This window comes from Notamacropus eugenii, chromosome 1 (genome assembly GCF_028372415.1).
Source record: "Notamacropus eugenii isolate mMacEug1 chromosome 1, mMacEug1.pri_v2, whole genome shotgun sequence".
Classification (NCBI taxonomy): Eukaryota; Metazoa; Chordata; class Mammalia; order Diprotodontia; family Macropodidae; genus Notamacropus; species Notamacropus eugenii.
In genome coordinates this window covers 94882991-94907932 of record NC_092872.1, presented here as the reverse complement: position 1 = coordinate 94907932, position 24942 = coordinate 94882991, and the positions used below count along the sequence as shown (strand labels likewise).

The 24942-nt window shown below is 38.0% G+C and overlaps 1 protein-coding gene across 7 annotated transcripts in view; it reads left to right on the top strand.

Annotated features, from left to right (window-relative positions):
- The window catches only part of SNX29 (sorting nexin 29), a 688321-nt gene that overhangs the window by 351245 nt on the left and 312134 nt on the right, over positions 1-24942 (top strand). The window lies entirely within an intron of this gene.

Sequence of the window (24942 nt, the reverse complement as noted above, 5' to 3'; positions counted from 1 at the left end):
AAATCATCAAGGAAAACTGTCCAGAAGTACTAGACTCAGAGGGCAAAATAGTCATCGAAAGAATCCACCGTTCCCCTCCCGAAAGGGATCCCAAACTCAAAACCCCAAGAAATACAGTTGCCAAATTCCAGAGCTATCAAGTGAAGGAGTAAATACTACAAGCAGCCAGAAAGAAACAATTCAAATATCAAGGACACACAGTCAGGATCACACAGGACCTTGCAGCTTCTACATTAAAAGATCGAAAGAATTGGAACCCAATATTCCGTAAGGCAAAGGAGTTGGGACTTCAACCAAGGATCAACTACCCAGCAAAGTTCAGCATAACATTTCAGGCAAGGAGAAAGTCATTCAACGAAATAAGGGATTTCCAGAGCTTCCTGACCAAAACACCAGAACTCAATAGACAATTTGATCTTCAAATGCAGGTCTCCAGAGAATCATAAAAAGGTAAACAGAGGGGAAAAAACAAAAACAAAAACTTGCTACTCAATTAGGGCAAACTGTTTACCTCCCTATAAGGGAAGATGATACCTGTTAATATTGAGAACTGTGCAGCTATTATGATAAAAGGGATATATGTAGAGGGAACGGGCATAAAGTAAATGATGTCATGTCAAAAATATGATTTAAGTATGAGAAGGGAATGTAATAGGAGGTGTGGAAAGGGGGAAGCAGAAAATGGCAAATTATATCACAGGAAGAAGTACAAAACTATAGTAGAGGGAAGGAGGGGAGGGAGATGAGCATTGTTTGAGAGGTACTCTCATCTGATTTGTTCAAAGGAGGGAACAATAATCTTAAGTAGATAAGCCTAACTAGCTCTATAGGTAGTAGGAGGGGAAGGGGGAAGAAAGGGGAGGGTGGCTAAAAGGGAGGAAAGAAGCAATAAGAGTAAAGGGGACTAAAAGGGAGGGGGGTCAAAAGAAGGAGGGGAAGGCTGCAGGAGGAGGGGGAGAAAAGTGAATACTATTGAGGAGGGGAAGGGAGACGGGAGAGCTAAAAGCACAAATGGTGGGAAAGAGGTTGGAGGGAAATACACAGATTGTAATCATAACTGTGAATGTGAATGGAATGAATTCTCCCATAAAATGGAGACAGATAGCAGAATGGATTAAAAGCCATAATCCAACAATATGCTGCTTACAAGAAACACATTTGAAATGGGGGGATACACATAGGATAAAGGTCAAAGGATGGAGCAGAATATATTGTGCTTCAGCTCATGTAAGAAAGGCAGGAGTAGCAATCCTAATCTCAGACAAAGCAAAAGCAGAAATAGATCTAATCAAAAGGGATAAGGATGGAAACTATATCCTGCTAAAAGGCACCATAGACAGTGAAGCAATATCATTACTAAACATGTCTGCTCCAAGTGGTATAGCATCCAGATTCTTAGAGGAGAGGTTGGGGGAGTTGAAGGAAGAAATTGATAGCAAAACTATACTAGTGGGGGACCTCAACCTCCCCCTCTCTGAACTCGATAAATCCAACCTCAAAATAAACAAGAAAGAGGTTAAGGAGGTAAATAAAACTCTGGATAAGGTAGATATGATAGATCTTTGGAGAACATTAAATGGGAATAGAAAGGAATATACTTTTTTCTCAGCGGTACATGGAACATTTACAAAAATTGACCATGTACTAGGACATACAAATCTCACAATCCAGTGCAGAAAGGTAGAGATAATCAATGCATCCTTTTCAGATCATAATGCATTAAAAATTACATGTAATAAAAGGCCATGGAAAGAGAAACCAAAAATCAATTGGAAACTAAATAATCTAATTCTAAAGAAGGGTTGGGTTAAAGACGAAATCATAGAAACAATCAACAGTTTCATTCGAGAGAATGACAATAGTGAGACAACATACCAAAACTTATGGGATACTGCAAAAGCAGTTATTAGGGGAAGTTTTATATCTCTGAATGCTTACATAAATAAAATAGAGAAAGAGGAGATCAATGACTTAGGCTTGCAGTTGAAAAAGCTAGAAAAAGAACAAATTGAAAATCCCCAAGTAAATACCAAATTAGAAATACTGAAAACCAAAGGAGAGATTAATAAAATTGAAATTAAGAAAACTATTGAATTAATAAATAAAACCAATAGTTGGTTTTATGAAAAACTAATAAAATTGATAAACCTTTGGTCAATCTGATTTAAAAAAAGAAAGAAGAAAACCAAATTACTAATATTAAAAATGAAAGGGGTGAACTCACCTCCAATGAGGAGGAAATTAAAACAATAATCAGAAACTACTTTGCCCAATTTTATGCCCACAAATTCGATAATCTAAATGAGATGGATGAATATTTTAAAAAATACAAATTGCCCAGATTAACAGAAGAGGAAGTTGAATACTTAAACAACCCCACCTCAGAAAAAGAAATTGAACAAGCCATCAATGAACTCCCTAGGAAAAAATCTCCAGGGCCAGATGGATTCACAAGTGAATTCTATCAAACATTTAAAGAACAGTTAATTCCAATACTACATACACTATTCTTGAAAATTGGGGAAGAAGGAGTCCTCCCAAATTCTTTCTATGATACAAATATGGTTTTGATACCCAAACCAGGAAGAGACAAAACAGAGAAAGAAAATTATAGACCAATTTCCCTAATGAATATAGATGCAAAAATTTTAAATAAGATTCTAGCAAAACGAATACAGCATCTTATCACGAGATTAATACATTATGATCAGGTAGGATTCATACCAGGACTACAGGGCTGGTTCAATATTAGGAAAACTATTAGCATTATCGATCACATCAACAACAAAGCTAACAAAAACCACATGATTATCTCAATAGATGCAGAAAAAGCTTTTGAGAAAATACAACATCCATTCCTACTAAAAACACTGGAGAACGTAGGAATAAAGGGAACTTTCCATAAAATAATAAGCAGTATCTATCTAAAACCTTCAGCAAGCATTATATGCAATGGGGATAAGCTAGATGCATTCCCAATAAGATCAGGGGTGAAACAAGGTTGTCCATTATCACCACTATTATTTAATATGGTACTAGAAATGTTAGCTGTAGCAATTAGATAAGATAAAGATATCCAAGGAATTAAAAGAGCCAAAGAAGAAACTAAGTTATCACTCTTTGCAGATGATATGATGATTTACCTAGAGAATCCCAGAGATTCAAGTAAAAAATTACTAGAATTAATAAACAACTTTGGCAAAGTTGCAGGGTACAAAATAAACCCACACAAATCTTCTGCATTCCTATATATTAGCAACAAAGTCCAACAGCAAGAGATAGAAAGAGAAATCCCATTTAAAGTTAGGGTAGACAGTATAAAATACTTAGGAGTCTACCTGCCAAAACAAACCCAGGGATTATATGAACACAATTACAAGACACTTTTTGCACAAATAAAGTCAGATTTAAGTAAATGGAAAAACATTAGTTGCTCATGGGTAGGCCGGGCTAATATAATAAAAATGACAATTCTACCCAAATTAATATACCTATTTAGTGCCATACCAATTAAACTATCAGACAATTACTTTCTAGAGCTGGACAAAATAATATCAAAATTCATTTGGAAAAACAAAAGGTCCAGAATATCAAAGGGACTAATGAAAAGAAATGCTTGGGAAGGTGGCCTAGCGCTACCAGACCTCAAACTGTACTATAAAGCAGCAATTATCAAAACCACTTGGTATTGGCTAAGAAACAGAGAGGTAGACAAGTGGAATAGACTTGGCACTCAAGATGCAGTAGGCAAGGAATATAGCAACCTTCTGTTTGATAAACCCAAGGACCCCAGCTTCTGGGATAAGAACTCATTGTTTGACAAAAATTGCTGGGAAAACTGGATAACAGTGTGGCAGAAATTAGGCATAGACCCATACCTGACACCGTACACAAGAATAAAGTCCAAATGGGTACATGATTTAGGTATAAAGATTGATACCATGAATAAACTGGAGAAGCAAGAAATAGTGTATTTATCAGATCTATGGAGAAGGGAAGAATTCTTTACTAAAGGAGAGATAGAATGCATTATGAAATGCAAAATGGATAACTTTGATTACATTAAACTGAGAAGTTTTTGCACAACCAAACCCAATGCAACCAAAATCCGGAGGGATGTAGTAAATTGGGAAAGAATTTTTACAGCTAAGCTCGGGGATAAAGGCCTCATTTCTAGAATATATAGAGAACTGATCCAAATGTATAATCATACAAGTCATTCCCCAATTGATAAATGGTCAAAGGATATGAACAGGCAATTTTCAGAGGAAGAGGTTAAGGCTATCTATAATCATATGAAAAAATGCTCTAAATCACTATTGGTTAGAGAGATGCAAATCAAAACAACTCTGAGGTACCACATCACACCTATAAGATTGGCAAACATGACAGAACAAGAAAATGATAAATGCTGGAGAGGATGTGGGAAAGTTGGAACACTAATTCATTGTTGGTGGAGCTGCGAGCGCATCCAACCATTCTGGAGAGCAATTTGGAACTATGCCCAAAGGGCTACAAAAATGTGCATACCCTTTGACCCAGCAATATTGCTATTAGGACTATATCCCCAAGAGATCATAAAAATGGGAAAGGGTCCCACATGTACAAAAATATTTATAGCAGCACTCTATGTAGTTGCCAAAAACTGGAAGTCAAGGGGATGTCCATCAATCGGGGAATGGCTGAATAAATTATGGTATATGAATGTAATGGAGTATTATTGTGCCATAAGAAATGATGAACAAGAAGACTTCAGAGAGGCCTGGAAGGACTTATATGACCTGATGCTGAGTGAAAGGAGCAGAACCAGGAGAACTTTATGCACAGCAACAACCACAGTGTGTGAGAGTTTTTTCTGGTAGACTTAGATTTGTGTAATAACACAAGAACTTCTTACCAAAAAAAAAAAAAAAATCCCAATGGAGGATCTCAAGGCAAAATGCCTGCCACACTCAGAGAGAGAAATATGGAAGTCACTCACATATTGTAGCAGATCATGTTTGTGTATGTGTATGTGTTTGTGTATCATGTTCTGATTTGTTATACGATTTCTTTCATTTATCTTAGTCTGACTACATAGCATGACTATAGTGAAAATATACTCAATAGGAAAGTATATGTAGAATCTATACAGAATTGTATGCAGTCGTGGGGAGGGAGGAAGGGAGTGGGGGGTAGGTGGGAGGGATAAAATCACAATTGTATGGCAGTGATTGTTAAACATTACAAAATAAAAAAAAAGAAAAAATGAATAATGATCAAAGGCATTAAATAGCCTTGGAACCAAAGCCAAGGGGTATGTAATTCTGATCAATAAGTCCTTTGATGGCAGTGGATTTTCTGTTTTAGGCTGCGTTTTCTTGATTCTTTCTCTGCTATGTTGGCAGGGGTAAGGGGGTGAATATAGAGGGGAAAAGAGGGCAAGACACAGATATAATTTCTGATACGAGTCTTTAAATTATATCACATGGTATAATGGGAAAAGCACTGAAGTAGAAGACTTGGATTCCAGTCTCATCTCTGTAATTAGCCAAATGTATGATCCTGAGCAGGTATCTCCACCTTATTGATCCTTAGTAGTCTTATTTGTAAAAATGAGTCTATTTGGATTAGATTATCTTGGCAAGTACCTTCTAACTGTAAAAATCCATGCTCTGTGACCATCTTTAAAAGTATAATATGCTGGAGCAACAATCACAGAATGCAATATTAAAGAACATAGAGCACAAAAAAACCCAGAGGTCCTGAACACCTTATAATTAGACTGTCGCAATGGTCCACTAGTAAAACTCATTGCTTCATGATCTCATCCTTTCCGTTCACCTTGTGCTCTGCCTCCACATGGAAGTTCTTAAGACACCATTGTCTACTCTTGTGCTTGTAGCTGATGTTTTGGTTCTTGTCTTTCAGTTCTCTCTTGTGTAAACCCTGTGCTCTGCTCAGACTACCCTGCTCACTCCCTGAATCTTGCTAATCTGTATGTTCTAACTCTTGGAATTATTTCCTTCCCATTACTTTTCTGAATCCTCTCCATCTTTCAAGTTTTGAACTAAAAAGATTCATAAACCTTTAATGAGTGAATCAGTTGCAAATATTTATTCAGTACCTGCTATTTATATTCCTGGGGACAGTAGAAGATACAGGCATGAAACTCAGAATTTTACTTCAGGAAGCGTACACGCTAGTCAGGTATCTTTAAGTCCCTTCATCTGACATTTATCTTAGTAATTGATAATTGTATACAAACTGAGAGAGCAAGAAATACTTTGCCTGTCACATTTATGGAGAACAGAAGAATTTATGAACAAATAAGAGAATATTATGAAATGCAAAATAGATAATTTTAATTACATTAAATTGAAAAGTTCTTGTGCAAACAAAACCAATGCAGCCAAGATTAGAAGGGAAGCAGAAAACTGGGATTTTCTGTGATTGTAATGGCAAATAAAATAGGATCTTTTGCTGTTTTTGTTTTAGTATAATCAAGAAGTATAATGCTTCCATTTGAATGTGACTGAGGAGGATCTTTCCCACCCATTGTCAAACCTGGAAGATTTCTAAGAAGGTCCATACATTTTGTTAATTGAGGCACTGGTTCTCAAGGGATGTGATGCCTTCTGGCTCTAAAAAGTGTATAAAGACTCTGAGGGTGATGTTTTATTTTGGGGCTTAGTTTTTGTAGTAAGGTTTGAGTGCCAGATGAGGACTCTGGGAAGCCTCTCAGGAGCCCCCCACTTTTGAGAACCCAGATGTTGTACTTCCCTCCCTGGTAACTGTAGCCAGACAGCTGTACCTGTCTATTGAATTATGGTCAGGCAGAGGAAGCCATGTCTGTTGATTACTTTGGGGCTTACAAACTGGAAGTGTTTGTTTGAACAGATAAGGACTCTGGGAAGCTGCTAAAAGAGCCTCCCTGCTTTGAGAACCCAGAAGTCATGCTTCCTTCTCTGGTAACTATGATTAGACAGTTGGAACTGTCTATTGACTTTTAATTTCTCTGTATTTTCTTTGAAATTAAGGGTTCTGACTCCCCTGAATTAGGTGAATGATGTATGTGCTTGGTTGAAAGAATGATATATGTGCTTAATTAAAGTGATTGTTAACCCCTCAAAAGTTGCCTTTCCTTTTATGAATGCAGATCCAAGAACCTGTGATAGCACCCCCTCCATGTATGTTGGGTTACACATCACTGTTACAGTGATAAAGGCCTCATTTTAAAAATATATAGAAAACTGAGTCAGATTTATAAGAATATGAGTCTTTCCCCAATTGATAAATTGTCAAAGGATATGAAAAGGCAGTTTTCAGATGAAGAGATTAAAGCTACCCATAGTCATATGAAAAAATGCTCCAAATCGCTATTATTAGAGAGATGCAAATCAAAACAACTTTAAGGTATCCATCACATCACACCTATCAGATTGAATAACATCACAAAACAGGAAAAGGATAAATGCTGGAGAAGATGTGGGAAATTGGAACACTAATGCATTGTTGGTGGAGTTGTGAACCGATCTAGCCATTCTGCAGAACAATTTAGAACTCTGCCCAAAGGGCTATAAAACTGTGCATTACCCTTTGACCCAGAAATACTAGTGCCAGGTCTGCATTTCAACGAGATCATACAAATGGGAAGAGGACTCACATGTACAAAAATATTTCTAGCAACTCTTTTTGTGGTGGTCAAGAATTGGAAATTAAGGGAATGCCCTCAATTGGGAAATAGCTAAACAAATTGTGGTATATGAATGCAATGGAATATTATTGTTCCATAAGAAATGATGAGCAGGGAAACTTCAGAAAAATCTGGAAAGACTTACATGAACTGAGTGAAGCGAGCAGAACCAGGAGAACATGTCCACAGTAACAGCCACATTGTGGGATGACTCACTTTGACAGCCTTAGCTCTGCTTAGCAATGCAAGGATCTAACACAGCTCCAGAAGACTCATGATGGAAAATGCTGTCCACGTGCAGAAAAGCAGCGATGGAGTCTGGATGCAGATTGAAGCACATTGTTTGCTCTGTCTCTCTCCCTCTCTCCCTCTCTCCCTCTCCTGTTTGTTTCTTCTCTCTTATGGTATCTCTCCTTGGTTCTAATTCTTCTTTACAGCATGATTAATGTGAAAGCATGCTTAATGTGAAGGTATATGTAGAGCCTATTTCAGACTGTGCACCATCCTGGGTCAGGGAGAAGAGAGGAATGGGGAGAAAATTTAACTCAAAATCTTATGGAAATGAATGTTGAAAACTAAATATGATAAAAATATATGTAAGGCATTGTGCTAATAAGTCTTGTGGATTGTGACGTTTAAAAAAAAGGTTCAAGAGACATAATTTCTAGGTAATTTTATCTTTCTATTAATAAGCCCAATATGTTTATTAATAAAAAGATGGTCCTTGGGCCGTCTCTCTTAGACCAAAGAACATTCATGGCTCACAGTTTATATTCCCTTCAAAGAGTAGGTGTTCCTGAAGGTTGCTATCAACTCTGATTGGTTAACAATTAATGAGAAAATAGGTATTACAATGAGAGGGTGGGCTCTGTTACAATGAGAGTCTTGGAATATGTCATCCAAATCTTGGTCAAAGAGATTTATCAATTTCCCTATCACCTGTCAGACAAAAGACAATCCCTACTCAGACCTGTCTGAGCAAACAAATGAGCAGGAATACCCCCTTTAGCCCAAACTTAGAACTTTTTTTGCTGTCTTTGATTAAATCTTAGCCAGGGCAGTCTGGATTGTATGTCAGTTTGGAGTAAAGAGAGAAGACATTCTGGTATTGTGGATTCTTCCTTAGCAAAACCTTTTGTAATGCGTTCTCTCTGTGTCTCTCTGTCTCTGACTTTGTGTGTGTCTTTCTCCTCCTCTTTGTAAGTTATTTCTTTTTTTAATTGGTGCCTTTTGTTTCTGACATGACCCTAGTACTCCATGTATCTTTCCCCTGCCCCTTCCTGAGAGCCAAACTATATAACAAGTAGTATTTTTTAGAGTGAGCAAAGAAAGAATCAGTACAGCTGATGCATTCCAAAGTCTGGACATATGTACAGTTGGTAACTCTTGTGGTCCTCTCACCTCCTTTTCTCATCGTATCTCCTTTTGAGGCCTGCTTGGTCTTTGTAAGCTTGTTGTATTTACTTTTGGTTTTTGGTGCGTCATTCTTTTTATGTACATTGTTGTATTTGCTATGTATATTATTTTCTTGACCCTGCTTACTGCACTCTGCATTAGTTTATACAGGTCTTTCTATGTTGCTTTGTATTCATCACACAAATCATTTTTTACAGCATAGGAATATTATATATTGCATTCATGTACCACAATTTGTTTAGCTAATTTTCAACTGATGAGCAACTATTTGGTTCTAATTCTTGCTGTCATACAAAAAAAGTACTGCTATAAATATTTTTGGGTATATGGAGACTTCTTTGATGGTTTTCTTGGGGGTCTAAGCCCATTAATGGAGGCTCTGGTTCAAAGTATATGGGCGTTTTATCACTTCATTTGCATAATTCCAAATTGCTTTAAAAAATGGTGGTAGCATTTCACAATGCCACAGCAGTGTGCTTTTGTGTTGTTTGTATTCAGTTGTTTCAGTTGTGTCTGAGTCTTTGTGACTCCGTTTGAGGTTTTCTTGGTAGAGATGCTGGAGTGGTTTGCCTTTTCCTTCTCCAGCTTATTTTACAGAACAAGTAACTGAGACAAACACGATTACATGACTTGCCAAGGTTCACACAGCTAGTACGTGTCTGAGGCCACATTTGAACTCAGGTCTTCCTGACTCCAGAACTGGTGGTGTGTCTATTGCACTGCCTAACTGCCTTATCAGTGAGTTACTGTGCCTATAATTCCACAACCCCTTCAATATTGACGATTGTTATTTTTGATCATTTTTCCATTTTGTAGAGTGTGAGGTGAAAGCTGTTTTGATTTTCATTTCTCTTATTATTAGTGATTTGGAGGATTCTTTCATGTGATTGTAAATTCTTTGCAATTCTTGTGAGCACTGTTTCTCTATCCTTTGACCACTTAGATATTGGAGAATGAGCCTCCATCTCTTTTTATTCCTCCTGCCACCATTCCAATAGAGCCATCATACATGGACTGTTTCAGTGGTCTCCTAATTGAGCTTCCTCTTTCCCCTTTCCAAACCATCCAGAATTTCATTTTCAGATTAATATTAAAACACTACTTTCCTTATGTCACTTACCTGCTCAAAAACTTTGAGTGGTTTCTTATTGCCTACAGAATAAATCCAAAATCCTAAGCCTGCTGTATTAGTCTTTCTACCTTCTGTTCTTAACCTAAACCTTCAATCTTATTTCTTACCCATTCCCTACAGAAATCCTTTGCTCCAGTCAGCTTACCTATTCACTGTCTCCCTATATTTCTTTATTTTAACTTCTGCTAACATTTTTCTATGCCCTGGATTTCTCTTTACTCCCATCTGAATCTTTTTAATCTCTTAAGGTCCCTTTCAAGTTAGTCTCTTAAGATCCATCAAACCTTTCTTTTCTTTTTTTGGATCATCTTTTTATTTTATTTTTAAAAATGTATTTAGTATTTTATTTTTTCACCAGTTATATGTAAAAATAATTTTTAACATTTGTTTTGAAAACTTTGAGTTCCAAATTCTCTCCCTCCTTCCCCACCCCAACCCCTATATTGAGAAAGCAAGCCATTTGATGTAGGTTGTGCATGAGTAGTGATGGGGAACATTTCCATAGTAGTCATGTGTGAAAGAAAACATAGACCCCCCCCCCCTCAAATCTCAAGAAAAATATGGTAAAAAACATGTATGCTTCAGTCTGTCTTCAGATACTGTCACCTCTTTCTCTTGGGATGAATAGCATTTTTCATCCTCAGTCCTTCAGAGTTGTGTTGGCTCATTGTATGTTGAGAATAGCTAAGTCATTCACAGCTGATTTTCTTACAATATTGCTGTTACTTTATACATGGCGCATTTCACTTTGCATCAACTCATGGAAGTCTTCCCAGGTTTTCCTGAGAGTATCCTACTCCTCACTTCTTAGAGCACAGTATTATTCCATCATAATCAAATACCACCATTTCTTCAGCCATTCTCCAGTTGATGGGCACCCCTTTAATTTTCAATTCTTTGCCCCCAGAAAAGAGCTGCTAAAATATATTTGTATTTTCCTTTATTTAAAATCTCTTTTGGGATACAGACCTAGTAGTGGTATTGCTAAGTCAAAGAGTATGCATGGTTTTGTAGCCCTTAGGGCATAGTTCCAAATTGCTCTACAGAATGGTTGAATCAAGTTACAACGCCAACAATGAATTAGTGTCTCATTTTTCCCACATCCCTTCCAACATTTGTCCTTTTCCTTGTCTGTCCTATTAGTCAATTTAATAGGTTTGAGATAGTATCTCAGAATTGTTTTAATTTGCATTTCTTCAATCAGTAGAGAGCATTTTTTCATATGGCTATATAACTTTGATTACTTCATCAGAAAACGTCATATCTTTTGATCATTTATATATTGGGAAATGGATCTCTTTTTTAACATATAATTTATTTATTTTTAAATTCTCAGCCTTCACTTCCACAAGAATTTGAATTCAAAATTTTCTCCCTATCTCTCCTCATCCCCACCCCAGGACAGCATGCACTGCTTCCACCCTTTCTTCCAGTGTGTCCTCCCTTCCACTACCCACCCTTCTTCCATCACCCTTCCCCTCTATTTTCCTGTAGGGCAAAACAGATTTCTGTAGTCCATTGTCCATATATTTTAATTTCCAACTACATTCTAAAACAGTTTTGAACGTCCATTACTAAAGTTTTGAATTCCAATTCCATTTTCTCTCTCTCCCTCGCCACCCACCCTCACTGAGAAAACAAGCAATTCAATATAGGTCATACATGTGTAACAATGCAAAGCACTTCCATAGCAATCATGTTGTAAAAGACTACCACATTTGCCTCTGTCCTATCCTGCCCTCAATCTATTCCATTCTCTCCCCTGACCTGTCCTTCCAAAATAGTGCTTACTTCTGTTTATCCCCTTCCCCAATTTGCTGTGCTTTTATTATCTTCCCTCTTCTATCCCCTTCCCCCCACCTTCCTGCAGGGTAAAATAGATTTCCATGCCCAATTGAGTGTGTGTTGGAATGGATCTTTTTTAACCCAATTTAATTCAGTTTAACTCAATTTAATTCAATTTAACTCAGTTCTTTAGATGTTTGAGAAATGAGACCTTTATCAGAGAAACTTGCTTCAAATTTTTTTCATCGTTACTATTGTTAACTATTTCCCTCCATCCTGTCCCACCTCATTTTTTTCTATTCTCTCTCTCCTTTCACCCTCTCTCTCCTAAAAAGTGTTTTACTTCTGACTCCCCTCTCCCCCAATCTGTTCTCCCTTCTATTTTCCCTTCTATTCTATTCGCCTATTATCCTCTTCCCCTCCTACTTTTCTGTAGGGTAAGACAGATTTCCATACCCAGTTGAATGTGTATATTATTCCCTCTGAGCCAGTTTTAATGAGATTAAGCCTCACTCACTCACCCATATCCCTCTTCCCCTCCACTGTAAAAGTATTTCCTTGCCTCTTTTATGTGTGATATTTTACCCCATTCTCTTTCCCTTCCTCCCAGTACATTCCCTTCTCACCACTTAATTTAGTTTTTTAGATATTGTCCCTTCATATTCAGCTCGCATTTGTGCCCTGCCTATATATACTCCTAACTCCTCTAAGAATGAGAAAGTTTTTATGAGTTAGAATTATCATCTTCCCCTGTAGGATTCTCAACAGTTTAATCTTATTAAGTCCCTTATGATTTCCATTTCCTATTTGCCTTTTTATGCTTCCCTTGAGTCTTTGAAAGTCCAGGGATTTGAAAGTCAAAGTTTCTATTCAGCTCTGATCTTTTCATCAAGAATACTTGAAAGTCTTCAATTTCATTAAATGTCCATCTTTCCCCCTGAAGGATTATACTTATTTTTGCTGGATAGATGAGTCTTGGTTGTAATTCCAGCTCCTTTGCCCTATAGAATATCATATTCCAAATCCTCTGATCCTTTAGTGTACAACCGGCTAAATCCTGTGTTATCCTATTCTGGCCCTGTGATACTTGAATTGTTTCTTTATGGATTCTTGCAATATTTTCTCCTTGACCTGGGAACTCTGGAATTTGGCTGTAATATTCCTGGAAGTTTTCATTTTGGGATCTCTTCCAGGTGATGGTTGATGGATTCAGTTTCTTATTTTCCCTTATGGTTCTAGAATATCAGGGCAGTTTTCCTCAATAATTTCTTGAAAGATGAAGTCGGGGCTCTTTTTTTGATCATGACTTTTATGTAGTACAATAATTTTTACATTACCTCTCCTGGATCTATTTTCTTGTCAGTTGTTTTTCCATTGAGGTATTCCACACTATTTTCTATTTCTTCCATTCTTTTGGTTTTGTTTTATTGTTGCTTAATTTCTCATAAGTCATTAGCTTCCATTTGCTATATTCCAATTTTTAAGGGATTAATTTCTTCAATGAGCTTTTGAACCTCCTTTTCCTTTTGGCCAATTCTACTTTTTAAGAATTTTTTGTCTTCAGAGAATTTTTGTTCCTTTTCTTCCATTTGGCCAGTTTATCTTTCTAAAACATTCTTCTCCTCATTGACTTTTTGTACCTCTTTTACAATTTGGCTTAGTTTGTTTTTTAAGGTATTATTTTCTTCGGTATTTTTTGTGTCTCCACAATCTAAGCTGTTGACTCATTTTTTCTTGCTTTTCTTGCATCCTCATTTCTCTTCCCAGTTTTTCCTTTCCCTTTCTTACTTGAATATCAAAATCCTTTTTGAGCAGTTCCATGACCTGAGACCAATTCATATTTTTTTGGGAGGCTTTGGATGTTGGAGTTTTGACTTTGTTATCTTTTTTTGAGTATGTGTTTTGATCTTCCTTGTCATCATTGTAGCTTTCTGTGGTGAGAATTTTTTTTTTCTGTTTGCTCATTTTCCTGACCTATTTCTTGACTTTTAACTCTTTGTTAAAGTAGAGCTTTGCTTGCAGGGTGAAGGGCTTACTGTCCCAAGCTTCAGAGGTTTTGTGTCACTGTTTTCAGAGATACTTGTAGGGATCTTTAAGTTTTCAGTTCCTCCAAGGTGATATGATCTAAGCAGAGGTTTGTTTACTACTTTCCTGGTTTATGTTCTCATTTGTGAGTCACCACAAGTACTTTTTTCTGTCCTGGAATTGTGATGAGGGTTCTTGCTTTATTGTGACTGCAAGCTCTGAGTGGTAGTACTCCTCTTTGCCCTGGGACTGCCACCTGGGACTGTGACCTGGACCCAAATATGGGTGAAGCCACAGAGTCCTGCCTCAGTGCTAGCAAAGAGACCCCTGTGATTTCCTTCTGACCAGTTGTTCAATTCCTTTATCATCTCTGGGCTGACAGTTCTAGAAGTAGCTCCTGCCCCTGCTGACTCAGTGGTTCCCAAGGCCTATTCTTGGTTTGGGGGCTGGGGCTCTGATGGCACGGCCTGTGCTGGACTGTGCTCCACTCTCTCCCAGATGAGACCTGGTGACCTTCTAAGTTGACTTTGGCTGGAAAATTATTTCCTCATTGTCCTTTTGTGGGTTGTGCTGTTCTAATAATTGTTTTATAACCTTATTTAAAGGTGTTTGGAGGGATTTTGGAGAGAGCTTAGGTGAGTCACTCCCTTTTTTTTTTCATCTTGGTTTTGCCACCCCCCAGTATATCTCTTCTGTGAAGCCTTTCTACAACCCACAATGACCCTGAACAACCATTTGATAAAGTCTTTATCAGTCATTTGGTGTTTACTCCTTTACATTACCTCTCTATACTTTCTTTGACAGCTGCAATTATATCTTTTTTATATCCTTATAACACAGTTGAGATTCAATAAGTATTTGCTGCTTCTAGAACAGTTCACTACATTGTATGTCCTTCTTTGTGCAAGAATGATCTTTAGGCAGCATAGATAGAATGCTAGGTTTAGAGTCAAGAAGACCAGAGTTCAAATTCAGCCTCAGGCACGAACTGGCTATGTGAACTTTAGCAAGTCACTTAACCTCTGTTTGCCTAGTTTTCTCAATGTAAAATGGTGATAATAACAGCGCTTACTTCCAAACGTTGGTGTGAGAATCAAACAAGATAATGCTTGTGAAGTGCTTGGCACATAGTAGACACTTTATCAATGTTCATTTCTTTCTCCTTTCCCTTTTTAGGATGCCTTAAGGTGGTGTTGTTATAGGGTTTGAAATGATCGATATGAAAAGGGTTTTAATAACTAGCATTTGTATAGTGCTTTCAAGTTTGTAAAGTGTTTTGCAAACATTATCTTATGTAGTCCTCGTACCAACCTTGGGAAATGGGTGCTATTATCCCAGTTTTATAAATGAGAACACTGAGACAAATGCAGGTTAAGTAACTTACACGCAGCTAGTAAGTATCCAAGGCAGGATTTGAACTCAGGTCTTCCTACTTCAGTGCTCAGTGCCTTGTGCCTCCTAACTTCTTTTAAAGATGAAAGTTCTACCATTATAGGTGGAAAGAATGAGTAAACTTGCTTTGCTACATGAATGCAGCAGTATCTGTCTGCACGAGACAACAGTGTGATATCTTTATCTTCTCAGCAAATGCTCATTTGCCTGGAATGACCTCAGGGAAGGAATCTGCCGATAACTTAGCAATGTAGCTTCTGGATTTTGCTTCTGCTATTAAGAGGCTATTAGCAGATGGCAGGTGAAGAGATGTGCTATTTTCACTGTCATTCCTAGCTACCCATGACCTTTCTCTGTGGCTTGTGGAGTGCACTGTTTGAAAGGTTATGTGTCAAAAGAAATGACTTCTCATTTTAGAAAATGGGACATGCCTGCTTGATGGAAGAAGTTTTACAGTTATCTAAACTTCTCTTCTGTGGAAATATGTCATTGCTAATTGGGCTGGATTGGAGGAAAAACCCCAAACTTGTATAATAGGAGCAGACTGTTTTATGTATCACTAATCTCAAGCATAATTCAAGATAGAATGTTATGTAGTAGACTTTGGAGCTATTTTTTAAACATTGTGTTTTTACCTGGTTTGCTTACAAGTTTTCACACAGCTCCTTTGCCTGGTAGTCAGACCACCTACATCATTATCAGTCTGCAGTATGTTCCGTAAGAAATCTCCCTTTCCTTATTCCAATAAGCACACTTCACTGATAATTTGAGAATGTAATTCAGCATGTATCATTCCTGCAATAGAGGTCTCATAAGTCATCCTTGTAGTGCCAACTTCCCTATACTTAACAGGTAAATAATTCCAGTAATTGAAAATTGAATTTTGAATTAAATTGAAACAGTTGAATAATTTAAAAAACCAAGTGTCTGGCTAGTGAAACCTTGAAGCCTCTAGCATCATTTGAGTTTTACTCTTGGAGACTTACATACGGGTCGATAGTGTAGGATAACACGTGACATATGAGGATCTGTCTGGTGGAATCTGGGACCATTGATTTTTATTTAAGCATGTATTTGACATTTTCCATATTGATATGCCACAGCTGTGTTAGTATTTTGCCTCATCACCTTTTGAGAATGCATGCTGGAGTGGAAAGGGGACTGGATTTTTAGTCAGCAGACTGGAGTTTGAATCTTTGCACAAATCATTTAGTATCTCTGAACTGCATTTTTCTTTTCTTTAAAATGGGACTGGGATATGCCTCATATATTTGATCAGATGTGGAGAACAATTTGAACCATTCCTTCCTCCTCGATAGGTATTCTCATCTTCTTTTTGGGGACCTGTTTCAAATCAGAATGCAGTCTTTTCTATTTGTTCTCAATTTGTACTACCTATTATTACTATTATTTCCTACTTCAGATTTTGCTGTTTGCTTTACACCAGGGTTGGAATAGCCAGCATTTGCTAAATCAAACTCAGAATCACAGTCAGATTAGAGGGCAGGGCAAGCAACATCTCCCAAACCATTTATCTTTACGTGGCCATGTAATAATAGTCATTTTTCAAGGCAGAGTCCTACTTTTTTGAAAGAACTAGAGACATCCATTAGGTAAATTTTTTACATGGTAACTAGTGTTATGCTGTGGTCTTGTATTTTCTCAGTTTATTTCCTCTTTCTTATTCCATTCTTTACTGGTCTCAACTAGATAATTTTGGTAAAAGTCATTTGAATCTGGAGTTTTTTTCTTTTCTTTTTTTGGCCTTTGTAATGTTAATGCAAGGGCATTAATCTTTGTTCCCCCATCTTATGTAGTAGGAAATATCTCTTAGTGTAATCATGGTGATGATATTTTCCAGTGGGCTACTGGGGGCAACATAGTCCTAAACACAGCACCTTTTTTCATGAGAGTTCACTATTCTGTGCTTAAAAGGATAGGCAGATATTTCTACCAATTTTCCTTAGTGGAATGACATTTAGATGCAGATGCTCCTCTTGATTTTGCCATGAACTTGTAGTATGACCTTGAACAGGTCACTTCAACTCCTTGAACTTCAGTTCTCTTATTTATAGAATTAAGGAATTAGTCTAGGGAAGGAATGTTTCATCATCAGTTCTGTGGGATCATAATTATTCATTATTGTTAACAGTTTGATTTGCTTTTTAATTTGAGAATTTGAGAAAGCTTAGTTATGTCCCTGACTTTCCTTCACATCTTAACTCCACCTGGCAAAGGATTCTAAATACCTTTCACATATGCTCACTTCACGTAGTTTTTAAAGCTTTGCGTGTTAGGAGGAAGTGCATGATCACTGCCAAATGAGAGAAAGTGAGGCTGATGACCCTCCCTCACTCAAATAAATGTCAACTGCAGTCATGTCATCGTTGCTCTGATATCATGGTGCTCTTTGAAAACACATACAATGTACATTCTGAATGGGGACTCAGCCAGCTGAGTAACTCAGATCATCCTCTCCCTCTTCCTCTCCTCCTCTCCCAAGGAAGGTAAATTTGAATGACCAAAAGCTGCCCAGTTAACTTGTGGTTTACTGGCTAGATTCCTTCCTTTCTTCCTTCCTTCCTTCCTTCCTTCCTTCCTTCCTTCCTTCCTTCCTTCCTTCCTTCCTTCCTTCCTTCTTCCCTTCCTCCCTTCCTCCCTTCTTTTCCTGCTCAAGCTCTACTTAATGGCCGTGTCAATGATAACTATTTCTTTTGGAATAGCAACCCTGAAGGTCTTTCCCTCCCAGCTTGATTTTTTCTTTTTTCTTTCTAATTAAAGGGGCTCTTCCTTGACTCATTTCTTAAAGATGACTAAAAAGACCTTAGCCTAAAATGGCTAGGGTCTCCCATTGCATCTTGGGTCATCTCTAGTCATCCTGATGAATATCTGGCTACTGGACCCAAGTGGCTCTAGAGGAGAAAGTGAGACTGGTGACCCTACACAGCCCTCCCTCTTTCAAATCAAGGTCAACTGAAACTCATGCCATCATCATTTCCCTGATGTCATGATCCTCTTCCAAAACAAAGGGTAAACACAACAACTAGTAAGAAGAGTGGGACTGGGTCATTACACTTTTAAGGCATGCCCCATTCATTTGAGTAGTGGGTCCTGAAGCTAGGATGACATTCTTGGAAGGGACAATTTAAACTTGTACACCAGTGCAAATAGCATGAATGAGATCAAGTCAAGACATCAAGTATAATGCTTACTGTGCTTAGCTCAGTGCTGAGCCCTGGGGATACAAAGAAAGGCAAAAGCTATCTCTGTGCTTGAGGAGCTCACTATTTAAGGAGGAGGAAGAGGAGAGACAATGTGTGAACAACAATGCAAACAAGATACCTGTCTGTGTTATGTCTGTCCATCTGTCTCTGTCTGACAAATCAGAGATCATCTCAAAAGGAATGCACTAGCATTAAGGGGAACTGGGAAAGCCTTGAATTAGGAAGATGAAGATAAGATGAAAATACAGCCATCAATAAATATTTTTTAATATGTGCCAGTCAGTCAGCATTTATTAAGCACCTGCTATGTGCCAGACACTGTGTTAAACTTTCGAGATACAATGAAAGGCAAAAAGCAGTCCTTGCTATCAAGGAGCTCACAGTCTTATGGGGGAGATAACATGCTAACTCTATGTGTGAATAAGATCTATACAAGGTAGATTGGAAGTGTCTCATGGGGAAGTCATCAAGATTAAGGAGAACTGGTAAAGGGTTCTTGCAGAAAGTAGGATTTTAGTTGAAATTTGAAGGGAGCTCTGGAAGCCAGGAGGTTGAGATGAGCAGGGAGAAGCATTCCAGACATTGAGGACAGCCAGTAAAAATACTCGTAGTTCAGAGAGAGTGTCACAGTGCAAAGAACAGCAGGGGGATCAATATCCCTGGATCACAAAGTGTGTGCAGGGAAATAAGGTATAAGAAGATATAAGAGAGAAGAGTCAAGGTTGTGAAGGATTGTAAAAGCCAAACAGAGGGCTTTGTATTTGAGTCTAAAGGGAACTGCTGGAGTTTATTGAATAGTAGGTGGAGAGTATGCTTTGATCTGTGTTTTAGAATGATCACTTTGACAGCTGAGTGGAGGATAGATTGGAGTGGGGAAAGATTCTACTGTGGCAGGGAGACCAATCATCAGGCTATTGCAATAGCCTGGGCATGAGGTGATGACGGTCTGTACTAGGGTGGTGATAGTGTCAGAGGAAAGAAGGGGGAATTTACAAGAGATATTAAGAAGGTAGAAATGACAGGAGTTAACCACTGATTGTACCTTAGCTCTATGAGAGGGAGTTGAGAATGACACCTAGGTTGCGATGGTGGATTAATGGGGTGATGGTGATACCTTGGATAGTATAGGGAAGTTAAGAAGAGGCTAGTATCTTGGTGGATAGAGAATGAGTTTAATTTTCTACATATAGTTTATAAGATGCTTACATCCAGATTGAGATGTCTGTCAATTAGTTGGAGATTTGAGACTGTAAGTTAAGAGAGAGGGTAGAGCTGAGGATCCAGAGTCAAAAGTAAGAGAGTCCCTGCCTTAAAGGAACTCGTATCCTACTGGAATAACATGTTCGTTGGACCCCAAGGTATGAAAGTCATTTACAGAAGTAAATTGTTATGTAGTCAAAGATCTCAGTAGCTTATGTGGATTTCCACCATTATTAAAAAAGCAGGACATTTAATGTTAGAGATAAAAGGACCTAGGGAAACACAGCTACTCCTTATGTCTTCTTAGAACTTATACTAAAAGACACTATATCTAAATATAGAGGTCATAGCAATGCAAACTGGATACATTTTGCCCAGATTTCTGGGACTGACGATATCATTAATGTGATCTTTTGATGCCAAGTCTTTTTGAAGACCTGTATATCAGGCAGGCAACCTTGACAGGAGTTTCATTTCTTGTGGATGAAGTCCTAGGAATTTTCCATAAGTTTTAGTGTGCCATATAGTCTCATTAGGATATTCGCTGCTCCATGCCTTCAATTATGTTTGTAGTTCCAAGCCTATGAGGTCATTGAACATAAAAACACTTGTATTGAGTGAATAAAGAACAGTTTCTAGCCACAGTGTTAACCCAACAAATATAACCATTTCAGTTCAGTTGTTTTCAGTAGTGTTCAACTCTGTGTGAACCCACTTGGGGTATTGCTGGCAAAGATACTGGAGTGGTTTCCATTTCCTTCTCCAGCTTACTTTACAGATGAGGAAACTGAGGTAAACAGGATTAAGTGACTTGCCAAGACTCCCGCAGCTAGTAAGTGTCTAAGGGTAGATTTGCATTGAGGAAGATGAGTTTTCCTGATTCCAGGCCTGGCTGATATAGAAAAGTACCAGGTTACTTTGCTTGGTAATTAAGGATGGAAGGAAGGAGAAAGATTTAAAAAAAAAATTACTGCTATGGATTTCATTCCTTTAGCTAAAAATATTTGGCTTTCCCACCAATTCCACCTCCTACCCCCATCCTTAACTAGTCGAATGAGGTAGTGTAAGCAGAAGATACTATTGCAGAGCAAGCATCAATTTCTACAGAAGCCTGTATAGAAAAATTCAGGTTAATGTTTCTCTTCCCAACTCCTACCTCAGCACTGTATTTATGAGTTTAGTTAGATTAAAAAAAGATAATTCAGAGCATATAGGACACAGGGCATCTGTAATAATATAGTATGGTAATTACTACAAAGACATTTCTGACACCTGACTGCAGCCAGTGCAGATGAGAATGTCAAAAAAAACCAACTGGCTGTTTTAAATTTTAGTCTGCGTAAGTGCAGGACAAATAAAAAAATGCTCTAAGAAAATGATTTTGGGTCAACAACATTTTTTATGACTTAATAACTACCAGTGAATGCTGTTAGCTATATACTATAAGGGACAAGGCAGCTAGGTGGTACAGTGGATAGAGCACCAGTGCAGGAGTCAGGAGGACCAGGGTTCAAATCTCACCTTAGACACTTGACACTCACTAGCTGTGTGACCTTGGGCAAGTCACTTAACCCCCAATTGCCTCATCCTGAGTCATCTCCAGTCATCCTGATGAATATCTGGTCATTGGATTCAGATGGCTGTGGAGGAGAAGTAAGGCTGGTGACCTGCACAGCCCTCCCTCACTCAAAACAAAGTCAAGTGCAAGTCATGTCATCATTTCTTTGATGGCATGGTCTTCTTCGGCATCGAAGGACGAACACACACACATAAGGGACAAGATCTTTCCCTAAGCTCCTAGTCTTTAATTAGATAGAATTCAGTGAATTTACAGACAACAAACAAATAAAATAACTTTCTTTTGTTGTTTCACGTTTCCAGTCATTCCCAAAGTTCAGTCACCTTTGGCCCTTCTTTCCTTTCTTCTTTTTACTTTTTTTTCAAACAATAAAATTGTAGAATTGTAGTTAGTATGTATATGTACACTTTACGTTCTCCTTCCATTCTCTCACTCTGTATTACTGATGTCAAACTCCATGGCAATTTAGAAAGCCACAAATTAGCATTACCTGTGTTGTACTATATTTTTATTTATTTTGTTAAACATTTCCCAATGACATTGTAATCTGGCTCTATCATACATTTTTGTCAGCAGCTTGCAGCTCACCTGTGAATTTGACACTTCAGGTCTGTACTACCTCCTTTATGTGAAATTGATCCTGCCTTCCTTGCATGAGTCACGTTTATTTTATTTATAGCATCCTAGTATGTATTCTCTTGCATTAGTTTTTTTAAGGGTATCTGGATGTTGGTATAGAGTAGGAGTTCTTAAACTCTTTTTGGTGTCCTGGATCCCTTTGGTTATATGGTGAAAAATATTCTTCTCAGAATAATGTTTTTAAATGCATAATATATAAAAAGCATAGGATTACAAAAAAAATCAATTGTATTGAAACATTACTATCAAAATTTATTTTTAAGTTCACAGACCCTAGTTAAGAACTCCTGATATAAGGTAATTTCAGTGAGGAAAATCTCTCCACCAATACAGATAGCAACTTGCCCATACGTTGTGGTCTTCCAGACTTGCCTGGGGATACTGAGAGGTTAAGTGATTTGTCCAGAGTCACGTGACCAGTTTAGTGGAACCTATGTCTCTGTGCTTCACAGGCGGACTTTATCTACTCTGTCTTGTGAATCGTCTTCTGTGTAGACGTTGATTTAACATAATTTGTTCAGCCATTCCTTGATTCTTGGACATACACGTTGTTTCTCATTTTTTTTTGATAGTACAGATTGAGCAGCTGTGAATATTTTTGAATAGGTAAATACTTCTGCCCCCAAGACTTTTTTAAGGGGGATAGAATCCTAACAAATGCTTGTTTTCCTAGAATGACCTCAGATGAGTAGTGTAGTAGCATTGTGGATCCTGAAAATGAACTCATGAAGGAGGGGCATTTGGGCGAGGGTCAGTGAGGGAGAAGCAGAAGCAGTGTTGCTAGCTAGTGATCATCTACCTTATCAGAAGGTGGAGTTAGATGAGTCCATGAGGAAGACCGACACAAAATTCTCAGTGATGAAAAATGAAATGACAATTTCATTTTTTGGAACTCTCTTACTTATTTTAATGATAAGTTGCAGAAGTGACAAGATTTTCTACTGTGGACATGATTCTGACCGATAAAGAACTGGCTGTTGATGTACATACATACATACATATATACACATACATTTACATACATACTTTCATGCACACACTGAGATAATTACACTTTGGTGTAAATAACTTCAGCTGAAAATTTGTGAGAGAGAAGGAAAGGAAGCAGAATATGTCGGCCAACATGTGCCCTAGATGTTGGGAGGGCGGAGCATAGCTAGGATCCAATGATACCGTATTCTCCAGTTAAGTCTGCATGAGAGGGATGGGAACCTCTCCAGGATGAGTTTTTGAAGACAGAACCAGAAGTAATTCCAACAGCTGAAAAGGAAGGGAACTATGATCATTGTAGCTCTATAGAAAACTTAATGAACAACTCACAATTTTAGAAGAAATGTATAGAAGATAAAAGCAGGCGCAGACAAGTATGGATTAATACAATTTTAGCCCAGTTGTATAAGAATGCTATCATGTACTGAGGCCTAGAATGAGCAGAGGTTGGTGACAGATGTAAAGGAGAATAGGAAAGGTCTTTTTGGCTAAGCTGTGGCTTAAAGAAGATTAAAGAAGTGGTTAATCTTACAGAAGTGCCCAAAGGCGTGTAGAGACCAAGCCACTTGTCCAGAGTCACGTGGCTGTTATATGCTCAAAGTGAAATCTAGATCTGCCTCAGGCCTACAGACTTGTGGTCCTCCCATGCTTACTGCCCACAGGCCACTTGGAGCATTCCAGAGGATTTTCTCTACTTGCAAAGGATTTTTTCCTCTACGTTTTTTGCAGGCATTGGAAATCCTTTGGCTTGCCACAGGTTGTGCAGGTTTGAACCAGAATATTCTGCCTCCCAGGCCTGTCCTCTATCCACTTTATCCTGCTTCCTCTCATTATTCAAGGTAGATGATGAATAGTTATGAGAAGGCTGAACTACTCAACCATTAATTTACTTCTCTTTTCTGTGAGGAGAATCATTTTGGGACTGGAAAGGACAGAACACAAATGTTCAATGCCCCCTTGAATAACCTGAATCCATTGTTGATGTTGTTGGTCTGATGTTTTTGGAAGAGGACTAGTGACATCATGGGGTGATGCATTGACTTGGATTTAAGTGAGGCAGAGTTGTGCACTCTCCGTTGATGCTAAAGTAACTAACTTTGCAAGATCTTGGAGGATCAGAGAATGTTCCAGCAGGACAACTGCTCTGGCCTTTACAAAAGTGAACAAGGCCTTCACTGTTGCCCAGCAAGCACTGAAATAGAATACGACATAGAGGAAAGCTGTCTGTGTACTGGAGAGGTTTTATGTAGATCTGTGGGAGATTGTGCATGAGGATTACACAGGATGAGAAATTGATCTGTCTTGAAGAGGGATCCCATGTTTGAGACTGCACCAGCTATGACCAGTCACAAAATATTTTCTCGTGTATTTGGCAGTCTACGTTTAGCATACTGAATCGAGCATCTAAAAAATGTGGAATGTGGAAAGGTTCCCAAAACAGTTAAGAGGCAACACTTTATATTAAGGCAGAGGAGAACATTTTATCATTGATATTTAAGACAGATTGGACTAAATACTAAGAAAGTACATATTCTTTTAATAAATATATATATATATTTTTAATTAACCAACGTTTGCCTGCAGAATGTGCATATTCTGTGAAATCATGTGGCACTTGTGCTCCTCATCACTGCTAGCTGCCTTGCTTCTTATGCCTGAGGAGGTCATGGCACTGTTGAGTGAAACCAAGAAGAAATGTTTTCATTATTTTGCATTTTCATTTTTCCCAGCAGAGAGATGTACATATATACATACTTGTACATGTATGTATGTGCATGAGTGTGTACTTGACTAAGCTTAAAGGGAGATGTTGTTATTCTCATGTAATTTTTAGACCTAGAAGATGTACACATTTTATACTTCACCTAAACTCCTTTTTTTGCAG